At 37.2% G+C, this 22497-nt stretch overlaps 1 protein-coding gene across 11 annotated transcripts in view; it reads left to right on the top strand.

The window, feature by feature from the left end:
* Positions 1–22497, top strand: part of ASCC3 (activating signal cointegrator 1 complex subunit 3) — a 288803-nt gene that overhangs the window by 27351 nt on the left and 238955 nt on the right. The gene's annotated exons all lie outside the window — the stretch shown is intronic.

Below are 22497 nucleotides of genomic sequence, written 5' to 3'. Positions count from 1 at the left end.
TTCCCACATAACAGACCAACCTTTTTTGGGGGGGCCATTTGCTCAGCTTCTCCATGCTTTTTAAGCAGTAGCCAATTTAAACTACGATAGAAAAGTGTGAGAACTCACAAAGCCAAACTGAAGTTGGTTTTCTTGGGCAGGTTCCATCTCCAGTTTCAGAGCCTTCCTGTTGCTGGAAGGAAGGTTGGAGGACTGTGCAGGTGGTGCCTCTTCAAAACTTTGTATTGCTTCTATTTCTTTTGGAAAGGAAGGAGGGTGGGTTTATTATGAGAAGGGCAGAGAAAGCTTGAGGGAGAGAGAGCGGTTGCTGCGAGGCTGGAGTTGAAGGATAAGCATAGTGGTAGAAAGGGGAAAGAGCCTGATTAAAGGCTGGTGAAGAGGCTTTCAAGGTATGTTCAGGAGCGATGATTGGATTAATCTAGGCAAGAGAAAACTGGTTTTGGATGGAGTTGGGAAAGAATGCCTGCAGCTTGCTAACTGCTTCTTCCTGTGCACTTTTCTGTTATGTTTGCTTTATTTTTCCTGACTTGCACTGCTTTCCTCCCCTGAAAACATCCAGTGCTTCTAAAACTAAAATTCTAAAACTGACTTTACGGAAGGGCTTTAAATGTTGAAATTTTGCTACAGAAGTACAACTGTTGGTAGGAATAGACAATCCTGTGATATACAGTATTATGAAAATTTTCTGGAATTTTGCCATTACAGTTGCAGATTTTATTCTTCTTAATAAAAACACTAAGTGATAGTGAAGACCTCTATTTCATTGTAGGTTTAGATAACTATGTATTGATATCTATTGCATAATGATATAGTTGCTGAAGCCATATTCTTGTTTTGTTTGGTATTCAGTAGACCACATTTTGGCTGTCCTTTGAGCTATTTTCTGTATATGAATATTTTTTTATAAACTTCTAACTTGAGAGACTAAATATGAAACTGATCTAATTTATACTGCATTAAAATATATTTGAAAAATGACACTTACATGCGTGTCTGCAAACAGTTTCATATTTTGGGTGGTTGTATTGAAGGATGACACATGAAAGAAGAAGATTGAACAGGTTTTAGAGAAGGAGATTGGATAAAGAAACTTGCATGTCAAATGAAACATAAAAAAAGAATCTTCATTTGCCATAGGCACCTGAAATTTATTAATTGTACACAGAGAAATATTTCAATTTAATTTTTTTTCTAGATCAGCAAAAGACTTTTCAGATATGGTCACAGGATACGCAGAAAAAATTCCGTACTTCTGTATAATGCCTACTTAATGCCTAAGTTTAATTTGTAAAATGTTAAAGGAAATTCTTGAAACCTTTAAATTGAAGCAAGAAGAAATAACTTTATTTTTATTTTGCAACTTTATGATCATAATGGATGACTAAGTCAATTGGGAGAAGGTTCAAGCTATCATTTCTGATGTAGATCATCAGTAAAGACTTCCTTTGGTTTTTGGAACAGAATGTTTCTGGCAAAATTTCTGTTTTGATGGCTTTACAGGAGTTTTAATTTGATAATATGAAAAAATTGTTTACTCTGCAAATGTACACACATCTTTCTGAAGATTATTTAGCAAAAGTAAGTCCTTTTCTTTGTGTTACCAGAGAGAAGAAGGATTCTTTCCCTTGAGTTTCTGAAACTTGTACCTTATTTTGGATTTTTAAGAACTCTTCATAATAAAAAAAATAATTTTTCTCCCCATTCTCCTTACTTTGTTGCCTTTTCTTGCAACAATCTTATTAATTCATTGTTCATTGCACAATGTGGGGGTCAAGGAGGGGATAAGTCTACTTTGAACCTCATCACTTTTTGTTAAAAGCTAGTTGGCATTTGTATTCTGCTCTCTGTAAGAGCAGTGATAACTTGAAAATTTCTTCTGGGCTTTGGATTTTACCATCACTTAGGGATTTCTATTTTTTTTTTATTACAGCAATTTTGCTGGTAGCGTCATTAAGAGCAGATGGTGCTTTTAAACCTGAAGATAACCCATTTCTAGAACTAGGTCATAGATTTGCCATATGAGATGGTATAACAAGTATGTGATTGATCATGCATTCTGAAAATCTTCCATTAACTGGGGTGATGCACACATGCTAAAGTCTCTATGCTCTACAAAATTATTTTTTTTCTTAATAAACCACAAAAAACCCCACTATTGATATGAAAGGGTAATTCCTTGTAAATAAAAATCCAGATCTGTAAAATACATTTTTATATTTTAAAATAGTGACCATGTCTATTCTTCTGCTTAGGCGGATATCACTACCTGTTTATTATTAAACAAGAAAAGAACATGCTAGTGGTGAGGATATTAGCAAGTGGACTTCTCCAAGACAATTGCATTTGATCCTTAAGCAAAGTTTATTAAGATTCCAGATCACATGAAGAATATGAACAATTTTAGATTATTTCAGGGGCAACATCCTGGGTTTTTTTGTAGGGTATGTATAGGCACACACATGTATCCTATTTAGGTTTTTATCTCCTTAATGAACTCTACAAGGAATTGAAATTAGTTTCTTTCTCCAGCACTGTGTAGCTTATGTTTAAAGTGGTTGCTGCAGTAGAAGAAATACCTTGTTTTTTGCTTTCACTATTTAAGAACATTCCACACTTCCTTTGGGACAGTTTGTTTATCTGGCACATCACTGGCGACTCTTAATTAGAGGAAAATTGATTCTTATGCTTGGAGTGATGTGGGAGTTATAACTTTTTTTCTAAGTGTTTAGGACACGTGCTTTTCACTGGGGACATAAAGTCTGGTAAAGCTAAATGACAGCTACTGGAGCATGCTTTTCACTGTATGTCAGATTTTGTTGATGAGTGTGAAATGGTAATGATGTGGTAACAAGACCATTACTTAAAAACAAGAAGAAAATTATGACAAACTACAGAGTTTTGCTCAGTAACCATTGTGGTTTTTTATTATTTTTTATTAAAACTTAGTGTGCAGTGCATTCCTCAGTTCCTCAATTTGAGTACTCGCGATGCTTTTGGAATGAAGACTCGAGGCATCTGAGAGAACTTTAGCAACTTTGCCACCTAACCCCTCCCAGGATAACTAGGGAAAAAACGGAGGAGTTTAGTCCCTCTTTGGTTACACCATGACGTTCTCAATGGGTGTGTCTTTTTCCTCTGTGAACTCTTGTCCTGGTTTATCTGCAACATTTTTCTGAATTTTATTTTGGAGATACCAATCTCTATTTTTACACTAATGCAGAGGTACGTTATTCCTTTATCATAACAAAACAGGAAGAAATTTCCTGTAGAGATAAATAATGAGGGAAAAAAAGGAAATTGTGTTAAGATCTAGTTTATACTGCATGGATTGTGAAAAATTGTGCAGGTTATTCATCTTGGGCCAAGGAAAGAACTTTGCCCAAATAAAATCAATAAACATTAATGTCATTCAGCATATTAGATTAGATGGTGTTTCCCAAACAATATCATGCTAAATGCGGTATAAATGACAAGAAGAACACTAGACTATGATGTAAAACAGTTTCAAGAAAATTACATTGTAAGTAGTAGTTTGCATATTATGTGAATGATATATATGTTTACTTATCTCTATATATGATACATTTATTTGCCTATAAAATAAGACACAAGAATGCTTATGCTTCTTTTGTCTGCTTTATAGTTGTGACTGTCTCCAGCTCTCTGCATTAAAAGGTAACATATACACATACTTGAACTATAGCATCCAGGGCTTCCATCAGTTATATACAATCCAGCTGTATTGCAAAATGTCATAGTGGGAAACATACCTTTTTGTTTCGTTTCTAAGATTAGTTCATTATTCATCATTCCTACCGAAAAAGTAAGATATGGCTTCTTTCTTGTTGTCATAAGCACCTGAGAATATTCAGGTAATGAAAACTACAGTAAGAGACTGAAGGGTAGTAATACGGAGTTTGAGGGTGCTGAATCCTTCCTTCAAGGTTCAAAAACATTCCTTTCAAATCAAACTAGACCTGAAATCAGTAAAGTACAAGTTGTGGAATACAGGATGATGGAAAAAAAAGAGGTCAAGAGTTGGGCAACACCTCTTCCTGTATGTATTCCTTAATAGATCCATCCAGTAATATACTCATCATTAGAGCCAGAAGTTTACAGCTTTATTGCTGAGATTCAGTTCTTTTCATGCTTGTTTCAGAATGGAAGTTAATAGATTATTTTGTTGTTGTGTTAAGTAGGATTTTTTTTTTCAGTGTGGTGTTTGTGTGTCTGAATGCTTGATGTAGCAACAGGCTTTTAGACAGTTTTCCCCAGGCTCTGCAACGTGGAGCTTTGTTGTCTCTCAGGCTTCTACCTGTAACTATTGTTTAGCTTCCTTTGTCACTGGTGGCAATATAATGATTTTTTTTTCCCCCACTTGGGTTCATCTACATTGTTTCTGTTGCCCTATTCTAATCCCACCACAAATGTCTGCCAATATCCTTTGTTGGTCAAACCTGAAAAAGCTCTTGGGATCAAGAACAAGAGAAAGTTAATAATTTATCAATTCAACTAACTGGCAGGAAGCTCCTCTGTGTCTGCAACCGGCCTTTCTGCAAAAAAAGTACAGAAGAGTAAAGGAAAGCAAAATCTATTTAAACTTTCACAGAATCTGGAAGGGACCTTTTCTGTCAATGATATAATATCTTAAACTAAGGAAGACTCATTAGTAAAAGAATGTGGGAAAGTTTGTCCCAACTTCTCCCTTGAAGACTGCTCCAGAGTCTTGTTTCCTGCGTGGTTAAAACAAACCCTTGTTATCTGCTTTCTGGCCTTATTCTGGTCTGGTTTTATGGTCACTTCTCCTGTGCTACAGTTGTCCTTTTTTTTAAACTGACTTAAAAAATTAGCATCAAAGAACTGTGCTTGTAACTTTTTTCCAGATGATGCTACACCTTTTCAACACTGCCTTTCTTTTCATTTACCCTTTAGGCAGTTCCTTGCCAACTTTTAATTCTTCTATTAATGCTCATTTTCACAAGTTTAACAAGTTTTCATATGAAAAATTGCAATGTTTTAAATGAAGTCCAGTTGTGAGATAACCGCTATTTATTAATTTTCTAGGATAATGAAGTTTTAGACCAAGAGATGTATCATTAGTAAGCCCATGCTGTTTATGCCATTTTCCAGTTACCTGCATGTCTATTTGATTTTTTCCAAAATATATTCTTCTAATTCTTCTCCAATCATATTTATATTTTTCTTATCCACAGTGTTATTGCACTTGTAGATGTGTGCTCCCTGACCTACAATTTCATGTGTTAGTTCTTTAAGCTTTATGAAAGATTATCTTGCACTCAAGCCGTGAGAACAGGGAGCTCTGAATTTTGTTCCTATCTTTGATATGATCATTTTTATATCCATGCTCTTTCTCTTTAATCACCTTATCCTAATATCCAAAATATTTTTTTTCTTTAACCATAGACAAATTGGAATTTTAATTTTGAAATGAATTAAAGTAAAAGGACAGTACTTAAGACTAAATAATGAAGAGTCAAAATTTCCCTTTCAGAAGGGAAATCTGTGCTACAGTAAGGGATCTAGATAGTGAAGTCAGCTGGGGCATGGAACTCAGAATGGAAAACACGTCTGGATACTTTCAAAGCAAAAGACACTAAAATTATTCCCTGATGTAGGGATATGAGCCAATAAGTAGAATCATACAATACCAGTTTGGAAGGAACCCCAAGGATCGTCCGGTCCAACCTTTCTGGCAAAAGCACAGTATAGACAAGATGGCCCAGCACCCTGTCCAGCTGAATCTTAAAAGTGTCCAGTGTTGGGGAATCCACCACTTCCCTGGGGAGATTATTCCAGCAGCTGATTGTTCTCATTGTGAAAATTTTTCCTCTTGTTTCCCATCAGAATCTCCCCAGGAGTTAACTTGTATCATGATACCTCATCTTTTCCATGTGACTCCTTGTAAAAAGGAAGTCTCTGTGTTCTTTGTAGCCACCCTTCAAATACTGGAACATGGTGATAAGGTCTCCCCTAAGCCTTCACTTCTCAAGGCTGAACAAACCTGATCCTCTCAGCCTTTCCTCATCTGACCGGCTTCCCAGTCCCTCGATCATCTTTGTGGCCCTTCACTGGACCCTCTCCAACCTGACCCTCTCCAGCCCGTCCACATCTTTTTTTGTATATCAGGGACCAAAACTGAACACAGTAGTCCAGGTGTGGCCTGACAAGTGCCGAGTAGAGTCTGGTAATGACTTCTGTATCTCTGCTGGTGATGCCCTTGTTGACGCAACCCAGCGTTCTGTTGGCTTTCTTTGCCACTGCAGCACACAGTTTAGTCATATTGAGCTTGATGTCCACCAGGACCCCCAGGTCCCTTTCCACAGACCTGCTCCCCAGCCAGGTAGATCCCAGCCTGTGCTGAACTCCTGGATTATGTATCTCCTAGGTGCAAGACCTTACACTTGGCCTTGTTGGACGACTTCATGAAGTTCTTGTTAGCCCATTCTTCCAGCCTATCCAGGGCTTCCTGCAGGGTGGGTCTCCCTTCTGAAGCGTCCACTTCCCCACTCAGTTTGGTATCATTGGCAGACTTCATCAGGGTACACTTGATCTCATCATCCAGATCACTTATGAAGATATTAAACAGCTTTAGGCCCAACGTCGATCCCTGGGGATCCCACTTGTGTCAGGTTGCGAGTTTGGAAAGAGCTATTTACTATCACCCTCTGAGTGCAGCCTGTCAGCCAGTTCCCCACCCACCGCACAGACCACTTGTCTAGACCATAACTCATCTGTTTCTCTAGGAGGAGGCTGTGGGGAACAGTATCATTTTGCTTATAAAATGGAGAGGAAGCCAAGAAGCACGGAGAAGAGCTATGAAAACTATCTGTAGTTATTATCTAAATGTTTGGCTTTCTTAATTAATATCATGCTCTTATGCATTTTCTTGCCCTGTTTTGAGCAGTAAGATGAACAAATAAAATCTGAAAGGTGTAAGGTGGTGTCCAGTATGGGCATACTGGACTGAGTCTAGCAAAGGGCCACAGGGGTGATGAAGGGACTGGAGCGTCTGACATACAAAAAGAGACTCGGAGAGCTGGGGTTGTTCAGCCTGGAGAAGGGAAAACTCAGGGGATCTGATCTGATGGTGAGGGGGTGAAGAAGATGGAGTCAGACTCCTGTTGGTGGTATCCAATGGCAGGACTAGAGGCAACGGGCATAAACTGAAATATAGAATGTTCCATGTAGACATAAAAATTTTTGTCACTGTGAGGGTGGTTGGACACAGAAGCAGTTTGCTTAAGAGGTTGTTTGAATCTTTAGCCCTGGAGAATAGATCATCTCGAGAAGTTTCTTCCAACCTCAACCATTCTGTGATTCTTCTGTCATTTCAGCTGAATAAATAGAATTAATTGGAGAAAATCCTTCTGTTATATTTACTCCTAATTCCATATTAAGTCTTCATTTTTCCTGATGGATTTCTTGCATTAAAATCAAGTATGAACTATTCTTACCCTAATATGTTCTTTTTTTAAATTAAAAAACTTCTTGTTTTGTAACAAGGTGGAGTGGGCCTTTTAAGTACTTATATTTTAACTTTATGTGTAACTTAATGAATGAATTGTAGTATGCAGGAAATAAATTGTCCTTGTATTGCAAGTAATCTCAATTAGGTTTTAAAGTGACCTTGATTTTACAGGTGTTAAATTGGTCTCCTAAATTAAGTATCTATAAATAATGGACACTTGCTCAGAGAAATCATTTGGTTTCCTGCATTAAACAGAAATCTGTAATGGTCATTATTCTTTTAAGAGAAAATACACTAAGTCTTAATTTACATGACCCAATTCCTAATATCCTTTAAAAGCCTACCATTGTTTAGGTGAACATTTACATTTTTCAATGTGTAAGTGAAGATGAATGTAACATTGTGAAATTACATTGAAATACAGTTTGACAAGAAAGAGCATAGTTAGAACTTATAAGGCAAACCGGCTACAAAAGGATTTTTGAATTCCTGCAGACTGCACTCATTTATGCACCTCTTCAGGTAAGCAAATGGAAAAGCATATACAGCATTGCACAATATCACATTATTTCAGAATACGACTAAGCAAGTGTGTGTAAATTTTGTTTCCTATGAGTGACTTAGTGAGCTGTTTGTCAGTAGCACACACTGCAGACACTGTTCTCTGTATTTCCTTACTTGCTCATTGCTTTCAAGAGTAGTCAGAACTTTAGAGTTACATTTTACAAATAAAAACTATATGTTCTAGCTATTAGTATCCAAAAATTTGATGACCTGAGAAACACTTAGCTCGCATTTCTAAACCTGAATTCAGTATAATAATTCTCAGGTCTGTATTGAGAGTGATTCCCTGAGCAGAGTGAGTATGTAATTTATATTAAGAGCTCTGAACTCTTCACAGTTCACATTATAATACTGACTGTGAAAAGTGCTTCAGCATTTCATTTTTTGCAGACTTGTGTGGCGCTCAGGTGCTAGTTCTGAGATCATTTGTCTGACATACTGTGCAGGCTCCAACAGAGATGCTTTAGAGAAACAGGCTGCATTATCTGTGCACAGTGCAATTGGCTCTGACTCAATATTTGACTAATACTTTTGCTTGGCTCAGAGGGCAAGTGGAGCTTGTTTGCATATGCTGTGTAGCCATTACCCTAGTTACAAGCTGACCTTCTTCATCAGAATAGTGCAGTGTGCAGGTGTGAAAATAGATGTGTACTTTTCTTTCCTTAAGCAAAATATGACGTGAAGCGTCATGAATAGTGGATATTGGACTTTGCAGATGCTTAGCTCCTCCGAATATCAAACATAAATGTTCTGCTATTGGAAACTCAGTTTTACATGTCACTAGCTCGGCACATCAGTCTAACTGCATGTGTTTCATTGCTCTCAGAAGGTTCTCTGTTCCCTGTCAAAGCCAAAGCTTGGCTTTTCTGTGTAAGCTGGTGCTTACAGGACTCCCAGCTGCAGCTTTTCTAACTCTCTGAAGCAGAACCGAAGGTGCTCTGAGAGCCCCAGCACAAGACAGCATGGTTTTTGTCAAGCCATTGTTAGGTGGAGAAAGACAACTTCAGTGTCAAAATGCAATTTGGCAGAACTTGAGGCCAATAGAAGTAGTTTTAGCATATAATCTTTAGAAAACATAGTGGGAAACATGTTTGAAATATAGTAAATGGCATAATGTACCAAGGCATAAGTAAACAGTACAGCTTGTTAGTGAACGACAAAATTAAATTGGCCAGAAACTGAAGTTAGTGGTAAAATGGCTGATGTGATTTTCCAAAGTGAAAGGAATAGGAAAATTGAATATATTTTGAAATAATAATTAAACATGTGTAAGTACAAAGACAAAACCTCTAGGATAAAATACTAGCATCATTAAAATCAGTTGGAGATTTGTCCTTGATTTCAAAATTGTTTTGTTTTTAGTACTTGTCTTTGTGCTTATGTTTTTAACTTATTTTACAGAGGTGGTTTCTGAACTGTGTGTATGTATAGCTGGTATTTTACACGCACAGCTGTCAAAATAGCACCATTACGACATAGGATTGCACTAACATGTATTTCTACGTGGCTTGGGAAATTTCTGCCACTTAAAAGAGCTTAAATGTTACAATGCTGTTGCGTTTTTATCAGACTTTCCCACAGAGGAGCTGGGTATCTGGTTACACACTCAGTGGTTAACTACTCTTTACTGATTTTAACTAGTTTAATCCAATGAGTTTTACAGTGTTAATAAAATAGTCTTGAACAACTGATACAAGCAGATGTAGTAATAACTGCATAAAACCTTTAGCAAAAATTAAATGCTTGTGTGAACAGAGGGTAGTCATACTGAAATTTTTTTGTTCAAAATGGAAAATAGATTACATTATGGGTGTTTTTGTCATTAAAAACTTGACAGATTGTTTAGGAGCATGAACTGCTTTTTTATGAGCTATCGTATTTATTACTTTATTTATCGTAAGAGACAAAAGATTTTGTGAAACAGCTTTCAAAAAAATGTTAATACAGGGAAAATCTTGGGTATTTGATGCCAAAACTGAGTGTCTCAGCAATATATTTCTGTCATGCTGTAGAAGTTCTCCAGGCCTCTAAACTTGGCGTATTAACGGCATGCTGGAGCTAGGCATGGACTCTGCAGAAAAGCAACAAAAGCATTCTGTGCTTTAGCATCTTGTATTACTATATATTATATACAGTATAAATATAGTATATTATATAGATAGTTATATATTACTATCTTGTATTACTCGGCAACATTTACTGAAGCCCTAGGTTTATGGAGATCAGGTTTGTGGAGGCAACGTTTAAGAATAGCAAAAAATTGCAGTACTTTGTTATGTGGAAGTCCTTATTAAACCTTTCTTTGTTAAGTTCTTTGAAGAACAAAACAAAACTGTGAAAGTTAGGTGAGTGAAGGAATTTGCAAGTGGAATTTTGGAATAAGGAGTCTACTGACTCTCCTTACTCAAAGTAATCAAATTAAATGTTAAATATCTTGACATAGTACTTAAACTGGCATTCTTTTAAAAAATGCAGATGCTGAAAACATAAAAATCTACGTATGTAGATATTTAAATGAGAAACAAAAAAAACATAACCAGAAAATTTTATTTTGACTTAAAATATTTCAAAGACATCAACATCTGTACATTTATATTCTATTGTAAAGACCTTAAAGAACTTAATTGTAAGCTCTGCCAGATACTTTCAGTGTTAAATCTATATTTCATAGTCAAGTGGAGAATGTGTTAATATAGACTGCCTACTGATAGGGAAAGCAGTTTCAGAAGATGATTTCATCATTACTATATATAGGAGGTGCTAAAAAATAATTGGAAAAGAATTCACAGGAGGTCCATCATATAGAAGGTAGCATGTGAAATAAAGAATGGAAAACTGAGAAAATGAAATATGAAAAAAATAATTGCCAGTCTGGCTTGATGTGAAGACGTAGCAGTAGTACAAACATATTTAGTGTGGGAGTAATGCATCAACGGACTGTGGCTTGCAGGAAAAGGCACTCGGAGAAAGGGAGGGGATAGCGATAGACTGGCAGCATAAAACAGACATTTTGTAAATATTGGCTGTTCTTCTTAGTGAGGAAAAATCTCACCAAGTGTTTCGGTTAACTTTCAGATTCTAGGCAAATTTGTTTCCAGTGTGTCATGGTTTGAACTCAGCCACCAGCCAAACACCACACAGCCGCTTGCTCACCCCCCCCTGCCCAGAGGATAGGGAAGCAAATTGGAGGGATAAAAGGAGACTGATAGGTTGAGATTAAAAAAGTTTAGTAGTTGTAATAAAATAAAACAACAATAATAGAAAGTAGAAACAGGTAATGCACAATGCAACAGCTCACCACCTGCCAACTGATACCCAGCCTGTTCCCAGCTAGCAATCCCAAAATACCAGGATCCTGCAATCGCAATCCTGGAAGCGAGAGAGAACCCCCTCCTTCCTGGATGCCCCTCCTTTATATACTGAGCATGACATTACACGATATGGAATATTCCACTGCCTCATTTGGGTCCAGTGCTCTGGCTGTACCACCTCCCAGCTGCTTCTACACCTGCACACGGGCAGGACATGGGAAGTTGGAGAGTCCTTGATCTCTTAGCAACAACCATAAACATCAGTGTATTATCAACATTCTTCTCATACCAAATCCCATACTGAATCCAAAACACAGCACTATTCTAGCTGCTAAGAATGAAAATTAACTCTATTCCAGATGAAACCAGGACACAGTGCTAGCATAGCTTTTGGCAGTAACCAATTTTCATTGTTAAAAGAAATGTGCACGAGCATCAACTCTCAGAACTGTTACACACGGAGCAATTGTCTACTTCTTGTAAGACGTTCTTCAGGATGCTGTAAGTTGCCTAATTGCTCCATTTGGACATGGAAATTCAGCTGCCTGTAAGGCCTTTAAGCAGACACTGAGAATCAGGAGTAGCTTATTATTATGTCAATAAATATTCAATATCCATTTTTGTATAGGGCATAGTTAGACTAACAGTGCTTTTTATTAATTTGGATTGTTACAGATTGTATCGGTATGTCCCTGTACCTGTTACACCTTCTAGTATTGGCACTAGTTTTTCATTATTACTGAACCACTGTTCATTTGGTATCTTTTTTTTGCAATATTGAACAAAGTCTGAAGTGATAGTTAAAACGTTATCTAAAAAACGTATAAGGCACTTCAAAAGGTATAAAAGGCTTATTTTTGGTGACAGAAGGAAATGGATGTACTTATCTGATTTCCAGAAACATTCATCTTTTGCTCCAGAGAATTCAACCAGCCCTACTCATGATTGTTACTAATCTACTAGTGATCGTAAAGTTAACTAGAAGTTTAGGAAACCTATCTAGGATCCTTGTCTGAAAGTTTACAAGTGGTTATGAATCCCAAGCTTCAATATCATAGTTAGTTAGAGGGGTTTGTTAGAAAACAATGAAGAGCAGTATCTAGTAGTTTTTCCAAGTATCTGGGACATAATAAAGGAGAGGAAGTACTTATAGCGAGACCAATTTCTTAATAGTTCACATTCTTCCTACTTTCTATTCTGTCATTATTTGCTTATGTCCCCCCTGATGTCACTCAGATTTCATCTCCAGACCTCTCTGAATGCAGTATGGCTCCTCTTTCGTCTTTGGATAATTTAGAGAACTTTTGCCAGGGAACTTTTGTGAGGACAGACTGAATTTCTGTTGCCATTGTATTACTTTTGTGTAAATGTTTAGTAAAATTTAATTTGTTAGGTTTGTTTCTTAATAACTGTCACACACAAGTTTACTATAGGAAGCTGTTTGCATAGTAGGAAATAAACAAAATTCAAGCTGTCCTTAGAAAGTACTTCTTGGTTAAAATCAATGAAGTGGGGTAGCTCTTGTTGTGAGCCTTCTCTGAGAGAACAGTTCAAAAAGCTACTCCTTGGCATCCATTTTGACTTAAACCCAGCTAATTTAAACGTTCCTTGCTATGTATATGCAACACCATATGAAAACTTTGGATATGATACTATGTTGATGTAACTTAATCTGCATTTTTCTTAATGTATCATTATTATAATGTTAGCTTTTAGTTCTGTGAGTACTCTTGCATCACTGATATTTTCATGTCATAGCAACTTGTCTCATAAAACATGTTTGAAGTGTCAAAGTGGCTCTTCCTTTTGTTCAGTAAAAGGACTTTCTAGCCCTAACAAATTAACATATCACAAAGCTTATTCCCCATTAGCTAGTTCATAAAAGCAGTTCCCATTTTGGGAAGGTACAGCCATATGTGGATCCACCCCTGTGGTGTTTTATCTCTATGTTATCATCAAAGCTTCTAACTTGGCATGAGACTGGCTTTTCAAGCTCATATTCTTCTCTTTGTAATTTTATTAAAATTACCAAGAATTTTATATTCAGACAATACAAAGCTTGGGTCTCATTATTCTTGACCGTGGAGCTTATCTGCTCCCCTTTCATATATGGAAAATAATCCAGTTATTTTTGATGCAGTTTTCTCGGTTTTTAGTTGTGGCCTTCTTTTTTAAAATCAGAAGTATACAGCTCTGTTGATGTCCAAGGACTGTTGAAACCCCGCTGGATGATAGGAGACTTTGTCTTTTTGTGAAAACAGAGCCGTGCTGTCTGCCTTCATAAGAAACCAAATTGAATGGTGTTTGAGTGCTGATTTTTGAGCACAGAACTTAAGAAATTATGAAAGGGCCACAGTGAGAGCCAAGAGATGCTAGGCTTCATCCTGGTGCTAAAAGCTGGTCACTCTCCTTCCTGTCAGTAACATTTCCTCTTTCCTGTCAACTCCTTCCATTTTGTACTGAGAGAAAGCTTGTATCTTTGAGATGGTATAGGGTTTGATCTATTCATTAAAGCTTCTGAATCAGCTTCAATATATCATTAAACTTAATAAGTTCTTTTTTCTAGAGTAAGCTATTCTGTAGCTGAAAGAACTTTTCCTTTTTATTTTCTTTGATGCTGAGAAGTTCTTTTCACATCCACGTGGATACATAAGGAACTACAAGTTCTGCAAGAAATGCAGTCAGATGACACCCGAAAGTTTGAGGCTCACTCATTAAATAGACACAAAATTGCCTTCCTCCAAATCATTTTATGGAAGGTGGGAAGGGGGAAAACCCCACAAAAAAAACCCAAACCCATAGCTGTTTGAGCCACAGAAGTCACAGGGCCGGGTTTCCTGCAGCTCTTGGTGTTGCGTTGTTTCTGTCCGCTGCAGCATGAGTGCTGAGGCTTTGCCATCTAAAGAAGAGTTTGTGCTGGTGCTTTACTGGTGGGCTTACTGGTGCGTGCTAATGCTGCTGTGCTCATGCTGCAGCTGCGCAGACAATAAGAGCAGGAGGCACAAAGAGCAATCATTTGGCTGGTCTCCTCTACTGGCCCTGAACATTTCTGTGTCTCTGTCAAATCTGGAAGTTACTGAGGCTTAAAACTTGTTTGTTAGTTCACACGCATGTAAATGCACAGAGTGACTTGGTAGGCCTTGTTTCCTTGGAAAGCTAGGCTAAAACTTATTCTTCCCTGTGCTGAAGCCTTTTTTCTTTTCTACACACTCCTAAAATAATAAAAAAGGCTATGTTTTGTGCAAAAACTTGCCTTGTTTCCTTCTCACCCACTTGAGCATCATATGGCAACCCAGGGTGTTGGGAGTGCACAGCCTGGGGCTGGTTGACATGAGCAAAGGCATGAGGCCTTTTGGCCTGTTTCCCAGGGAAAGCCTGTTGGGCCTGGCACCCTTTCACGGAGGATATTAAAATTCTGACTTTACTATCCTAATTGGGATAAAGCTAGCTTTCAGTATTAGTGTCCCTCTGTGAAGAAACATGAACTAACTCCTTGGCTTGCTGGTATTTTCTTTTATGATGTCAATACACATTGGGATAGCGAAAGTGTTGGACTAGAGGTGAACAGCAATATGCTCAGCCAAGTCCTTTTCCTGGAATAGTCAGGTTTGGGAATTGCAGTCCTTTAAGAAAACCTGCAGGTTCTTCTCTTTTGCAGGAAAGAGTTTTGTGCCAACCACTGCCATTTTATAAGTATTGTAAATCCACAGCCCTCAAAAATATAGTTAGATTCTGATACAGAAACTAATTCTATAAATTGTTTTCTGGGTAAAGTCAGAATTTCTTACCCTTGCATCTGTGGGTGAGAAAAGCAGCAAGTGCAGCAATTAGCTAATTTTAGGATTTTTTTTTCTTCAAAATCCATTAACAGCTGATCCCAGAATACTTCTGAAGATAAATACTAGTTTGAGGAATCATGTAAGAGCAAGTTTTTCTACGTTTAAATTGGTCTTCAGGGCTTCTTTTTTATAAGGCAAATGAGTAGTCTGCTGTTTGTAGCTGCTAAAATGGTGGAAGCTGCCTTGTAGCTCTGTGTTTGAAATTTTCAAAATTAGTGTATCTGTGTAAGTTTCTAATTAGTCAGTGTTAAAACAATGATGATTGTGGTGATCTCTCAAGTCTACTTAATTTCACTTAAAATATTAAGAAAATTTACTAGGGTGCTTTGTGTTTTTGTGCTTGTCTCTCTGTCAAGTATGGTGGGCAGTTTTAGTATGGATTTGCACAAGGAGCTGGAGAAAGCTTTCCAGCAAATATTTTAGAATTATGCTGTGACAGATTATGCTATTTTTTTAATATAGAAGGATACTAAAGAGGTATTTATAATCAAAAATGATAGGAAATTAAATAGGTAAGATGACTGTTTTAGGCCTATTAACCAACATTTACATATACTTTCAATCCGATAGCCTGGTTTTTGAGTCTTGTTATAAGAAAAATAATTATCTTTTCTTTTTTTCCTTTAACTGATCAATTTCAGTGTTTTAATTTTAGATTTCAGTTTGATTTAGAATTCTTGCCTGGTACCTGTAGGCTGAATCTTCTAAGAAATTAGTTTTCATGTTTTATTACTAATTTTGGATTTTTTTCTTGCTGTGGTTCATACATTTCTACTTGTGTGTAGTTGAAGTAAAGTTGTGTAGTGATCTGTGGATACAGCAATACATAAAAATAGAGGGTAATGCATATGTGCTGAGGAGAGATGGTATTAAAAAGAATAAATGACTGTGTCTTTATTTGCACGCTGTACTTGTCCTCCTGGAATAAAAATGTGTCACATGCTGAAGACCAGATTTCCAGCATTTTTTGTTGCACTGCAAATGTAGTAATGAGAAAAGCAACCAAAATGTGAATGTTGAGTAAGAATTTGTTATGAATACATTGTCTTTATGCCAGTATCTATCCTAAATAGATATATGAAAACTTTTCCATCAATTTCCTTATTCAGCCTATCTTCTAAATTAAATTGAAAGTTTTTGTTGGGGGAATTCCTAGAATTCTGCTCCTTTTCTTTACTCTGCCTGTTTCTAACTTTGTATTTAGTTCATTATTTTCTTCTGATTGCTGACTAAAAGTAAAATCCAAAAATTCAAAGCTGTTTGATTTCACAGACAGACCTTTAAGACCTCTCTGATGACAATTAGTAACTTCTCATTCATCCTCAGGAAGCTAGCACTTGATTCCACTGGAGGCTGCCTGAGAGCCAGGTGCTCCTTGTACCCTTAGAATGCTTGCCCGTGGGCGTGTTATTTTCTCATATGTGATCCCAGTGATCAATGAGGTTGTGATATGAGAGTCCTCCAGCCCCTGTATGGAGGCACGTCCATCAGAAATGCATTCTGCATACAGTTTATCAGCAACTTGCCTTCAAAGTGCTTGAAGTGCCTGGCCACTGTTCTGTTGTGAGGCAGGTGCAGTTAAGCTGAGCTTCCTAAAACTGTACAAGTCTCCTAGGTGGAAATGGTTCCTAGGAGTGAAAGATCATTTATAGGTGGACTTAATGTGATGGGCTGTGTATTCAAAAATGCCAGGCTTGAAAAAAGATAAGCAGATCTGAGAGCTGAATGACCTTCTCACATACCTAATACCTGATTTTAATAACAGTGGTAAGAAACTGTGCTTTGTCTGGCTTGTCTTATAGGTTGATTAAAATAAGATGAAAATACAGAACATCTGAGATTTGTTTTTAAACCAATTGTTCTTCTGTAATCTGTAGATGTTAGAGGTGGTGATAGTCCATTAGTCCATTACTTTTTAACATAGTAGTAATTAGCAATCAGTGTATATATTCATGAAGTTTGTGTTGAATTTTCTTATTTAAAAAAAAAAAAACTATCTCCAATGTCTTTTTTTTACTGAATATTTTAAGCAATAGTTAATAAGAATTTTTCTTCTGGTACTCTTTGGGTTACTATATCCAGACAGCTTTTGCAGTAAGCCTGTAGCCCAAGAAAAAGGTCATATTTTCCCTATAGTTTTTAGGATGAAACAGGAGAAACTTGAGATTGTGCTATGGAGACAATTCTTCCACAGCTGTTTGAAAACTGTTCCTTGTAAAGCAGTATCATCTGCAAACAAGCCAGTAAGTGCAGGCATAGCAATTAGTTGTGTAGGTGGTACTCTGTAACCTAGACCAGCTGTTAGGCTATAAAGGTAGAGAGATACAGAGGACAACCACTGGTTGAGCTGAATTTGGTTTTCCGTTTCATTTATTGCTGCAGAGCAGTACTTAGTACTAAAGCTCAAGCAAGGTACAAGGACTGTTTCTAATCTATTTTTGTTCGCATTTGAAAAACAAAATATTTTCTGAGATTTATAGGATCCCTTCCCACGTCATAGAAGATGCAGAAATCAAGAAAATGCCCTTGTGATGGCAGATAGCTTATGATGTCAAAGTAATACTCACAGTTCTGTACTTAATATTTGAGGTCACACTAAGGACTGATTGTGCCTTATAGAACTGAAAAGTGAATATTAGCTATTTAACATTTAGAGTAAAATCTTCTTTCAGTCCTGAACTGTGAGTTCAACAATAAAGATGTACTTTTTATGGCTGAGCCTTACTTGAAAAAATTTACTGTGTCATGCATCTCATTGGGGTTCAGCTTCTTGTTACCTGCTCTGGCAGATAGACTGCTGTCTGTCTGCAAGACTGCTATCTGTGTCTCCTTGCTTTTTCCATATAGCTAGCATATACTCAGTAGAAATCATTAGCATGGGAACCTTGCCTCACCTTTATAATGCAGTATGACACATCTTGTCCTTTTGTTCCTAGATTGATTACTCATTATGCTTTCTTCCAGATATTAAGGCTGTGCACATAAAATGAAACGTAAAAATCATTCAAACAAATATGAGTGACTATATATCACACTCATCTATGACTTTATGGTCACTGAATAGTAGCTGAAATCATCTGGGACCTTCGTTATTGAAGTCAGTCAGGGTTGCCTTTTGGGCACAATCTGTTACTGACTTCAAGGAACGTAATAGTTTGGCTGGTATTCAAGAAACTGCTGACTGACACACAGACTCTCCCACTGTTGCCCACTGTCTAGTTTATCTCATTATTACTTAATAAAAAGGCAGCTATGAACATTCACCAGATTCCTTTGCCTGCTCTCAGGGTCTTAGACATTGACTTTTCAGGCCAGAATATATAATAATGTATCAAATCTGAAATGCTAGCACATACGCTGAACACAGAATTATGCCTCTGTGCCCCTTTCTGTGTCAGAACCCTCACAGATTTTAGCAAACAAGATTGCACAGGTGTTTTTTTCTGCCAGGCTGTCCTGAAAGGGTCATGATCTGGTTACCTGTTGGTCTGAGAAACAGGTAGGTTATTCTGTTTTTGTCATGGTTTAGACCCAGCCTGCAACAAAGCACCACACAGCTGCTCACTCACTCCTCCCCTCCATGGTGGGATGGGGAAGGAGAATCAGAAGAGAAAAAGGTAAAACCTCATGGGTTGAGATTAGGACAGTTTAACAAAACAGCACAAGGAGAGAAGAAAACTGTAACAACAACAATAATACTAATAAAGTAATATATAAAGCAAGTGATGCACAATGCAATTTCTCATCACTTGGTACACCATGCTCAGCCCCTTTCCAAGCCACAATCACCCCCCCACCCCTGGCCAGCACCTCCAGTTATATACTGAGCATAAGGTCAGCAGGTGTTGAATATCCCCTTGCTATCCCCTTGACAAGTTCAGGTCACCTGTGAAATAGATTTATGAAAATTAACCCTATCCTAGCCAAACCCAGGACAAAATTTTACATGCAATGTTACACAGTAATGTTTTTCCACCAGCCACCTGAAGTCATTACCAGCATTCCAGTTACAGGCTCAAGTGCCAGGAACATGTGTGTGCCATTCAAACCTGCACCATCTTTATTTCAGGCATAAATTTCCGTGTTATCCCCTTGTTGGAATGAGCACTTGAGATGAGTGACAGAAGCTCAGTATGTTAGAAATAAGTATGATGCTAGGAAAGTGTTGAGAATATTTCCAAGAACTTCTGTTCCTCTGGTAGTTTCTTCATTAAAAGTTACCATTAGACAGTCATCAACATGGTCCCCAGCCTTGCTGTCCTTCTAAAATTCTTTGCTTCTAGTTGGCATTTGAATGCTAGAAATTTCATCCCGCGGACTGTTGGATTGGATATGACCCTGCTAACTCCTGGGTTTGATTAATGTAAAGCATTTCATTTGGAATGAAACATAATAATTAGCCTCTTAAGATACGTAAATTGCTAGGAGTGCGTCACAGTTTTTCAATTTGCCTTTTCTTCTCTAGAACAGAAAGCAAAATGTTTAGAAGCAAAATGTAATATCTGAAATTATTTTCTCAACAGTGTAAAACTTCTGGAGAACTTCTCCTGTTCTGTAATGAATATTAGGAGTTTCTGTGCATCTTACACTTGATACTTGTTCAAAGGAGCAATGTAGCTCACTGGAGGTTAGTGCTTCATCACTTGGAGAGGCTTAAGGGTAGATAGGATTGACACTTGTCTTATAACTTTCTTAAGCTTTCCATTTTACATAAATTGTTACTTTGTTTTTCCTTCACTACTGTTTGTGGAGTTTGATTCTTTATGGACATACCTTCAATACCAATCACCTTCAACATCATCATGAGGAATCCTGTTCTGTGCATTAGAAAATGACACAGCCTCCTGTGACAATATGTTTGTAATTTGTAAATCAACATGCAAAGCAACTTTAGTAAGCAGTCACTTCAGCATTGTGCCTCCAGCTGAACATCCAGGCATGAGGCTGAACTGCAGTAGTCAGGACTGCATCAGCATTTAGTAGGTATTGGAAGGTGTTGTGGATTTTGCTCTTTTACAGCTGGTTCAGCCACTCCAGCCTATGTTGGTAACTTAAACTTATACTATCAAAAAATAAAATTACTATAGGAAAGATAAGTCCTGGCAAAAGAAGACCGCTTTATTTCTTGATCAGATGTTTACTGTGCCTTAGGGCTTCATTTCTCCTAGTAGGCATAAGGCAGTTCAACACAGCTCCTTATTTTCTTTTTCCTGCTCTTTGATTTATACAGTCAAGCCATCACTATAATGTGTAAGTGCTTCCCAGTGTAAGATTGATAGCAGTAGTGAAGTCGTTACTTTGTACAAACTTTGGCACCTCTTTTGAATAAGATAAACTGTGTGGTGTTTTGTTTTAACTCATGTTTACTCTAAATTTTGATCAGGATTATTTGGGTAGTGTGATTATTAATATTAAAAATGTAATTCTTACAGTGGAAAGTTCTTTTAAGAAAGCAAATTTTACGTTATTTCTGAAGATGTCAGACTCAGCATTCACTTTATTGAAGTTGGATACCAGCAAGTGGTTTTCTCTCCAACTCATACTGGTTTTCATAAGTTACCATAGGGTGTCTATCGTTATAGAAGTTTAGGTTGTTTAATTTGTTATTTTGAAAATCAGGCTTAAAACTCCCAACGAATGTCAAAGTTTTTCTGAAATGGTAGGCGGCCTTCTGAATGGACCCTGGTATATTTTTGGAAGTCTAAACAAATGAGAAGATAAAGAATTGCACTTTGAAACAACAGCATTCTGTGGTAGTTCTTAATACCTTAATTAGGAAGCAGTGGTTTACTTCTGTAGTATGAACAAATCTGATTATTAATAACATAATGGTCTTACAAGTCCTTAAGTTTAGTTATTTCAGCTCTTTGCAAACTTTTTCTACCATTGTCACCATTTCTACCATCAGTGGTAGGTGGTGACAGATTTTGCTTTTTAACTTATTCTCCATCTGTCAGCACTTCTCATTCTGTCTTGGTTTAGCTCTCAGTGGTTGTTTTCCACCCATGATCTCTGGCAGGCTTCTCGTGGGGGATGTCAATAAGAACAGGTCATTGCTTCTGGTCTTCTGTATTCTTTAGCTTTTTCCTCTCTTTCTTGAACAATGAACTTAGTCTGTCTTAGCTGTTTAAAATGTTCTGAAAGCCTCTTTCCTTTTCAGACAGCAGTAAGATTATTTAGGTGATACAGACAGTTCTCAAACTGATGGTAGCAAATGAATACCATGCTGTCCACTGATCAAGAAGGTAAAATGGAGTGACTTTTACCTCATGAGCATTGCAGACTCTGTCATGTAATACTGTATGAGTTCAGTTATCTCTGTCTGGCTGTCTGGAGAATAGGATACATGGTTTTACCTTGGAGAGTAGAATATGCAGTTTCACCTTGGTATTCTTCTTTTGAACCCCTAGCTCACTGGGGATGGTGTAAGTGATACTGTTTTTACTTCATGATCTCTGACCATGAAGTAAAATGCATAATGTACTGCTGCTTTGTATGGCTCTGCTGTTCTAATTGGTTGAAATAGTTTTGATGCGTATGATTTTTGTTTCAGAATATACTGGGAAATTAGAAATAGAAAAATATCTTCTTGTTCCAGAAAAGCAGTGTCATCTGTTTCTCTGGCAAAACCCATCTTTTCTGATTGATGCTTTTCTAGCTCGTTCTTAACAGCTTCCAGTGATAGAGATGCTTTGGAGTCCTATGCAGAGCTGAAGGTCTACATTGGATGTTTTAAGGCTAACATGTTGTTCGCCTTCTGGGGGTGATGGCATGTTGGTATGTGTTTGTTTCGATTTGGGGGTTTTTGGAGGACAACATGGTAAGTCTGAATATGCTTACATTGTGTGTGATGCCTTGATGAAAAGCTAGTGTTTAAGCCCAGATCTGGTTGAATTGAAAGCATTTTATTTCTCTGTCTTGCTGGTATTCCACAGTCAACAGGACATTAGCAAAGTTGAGACAAGCTTGTATTCAGTTCTTTATACAATTAAGCTATTTCAAATACTTCTTGTTGTATTTTTCCCTCCCTGCCTTAAGCATTTACCCTTGGAAAATACCTACTCCTCAAATTTACCAGTACTAATTTGCCACTTTCTTTTGAAATATAAAAATGAGGTTCTTATATCTTTAGATAATATTGGCTAAAATGTGACAGTAAAGTGACAGTGAATAGCTATGTAAAAGACAAGAATTAATGATCATTGTTAGTGAAGGCTGGATAAAAAGAAATCCATCATAGCTTGAGATCCTTCACAGCAGAACTGATGTCTAGCCAGCAGTTCCCTGTCCTGTA

The sequence above is a fragment of the Strix uralensis genome, chromosome 3 (genome assembly GCF_047716275.1).
Source record: "Strix uralensis isolate ZFMK-TIS-50842 chromosome 3, bStrUra1, whole genome shotgun sequence".
Taxonomy (NCBI): domain Eukaryota; kingdom Metazoa; phylum Chordata; class Aves; order Strigiformes; family Strigidae; genus Strix; species Strix uralensis.
Note: the sequence above shows the minus strand (reverse complement) of the source record. Positions and strands in the feature narration are given on the sequence as shown.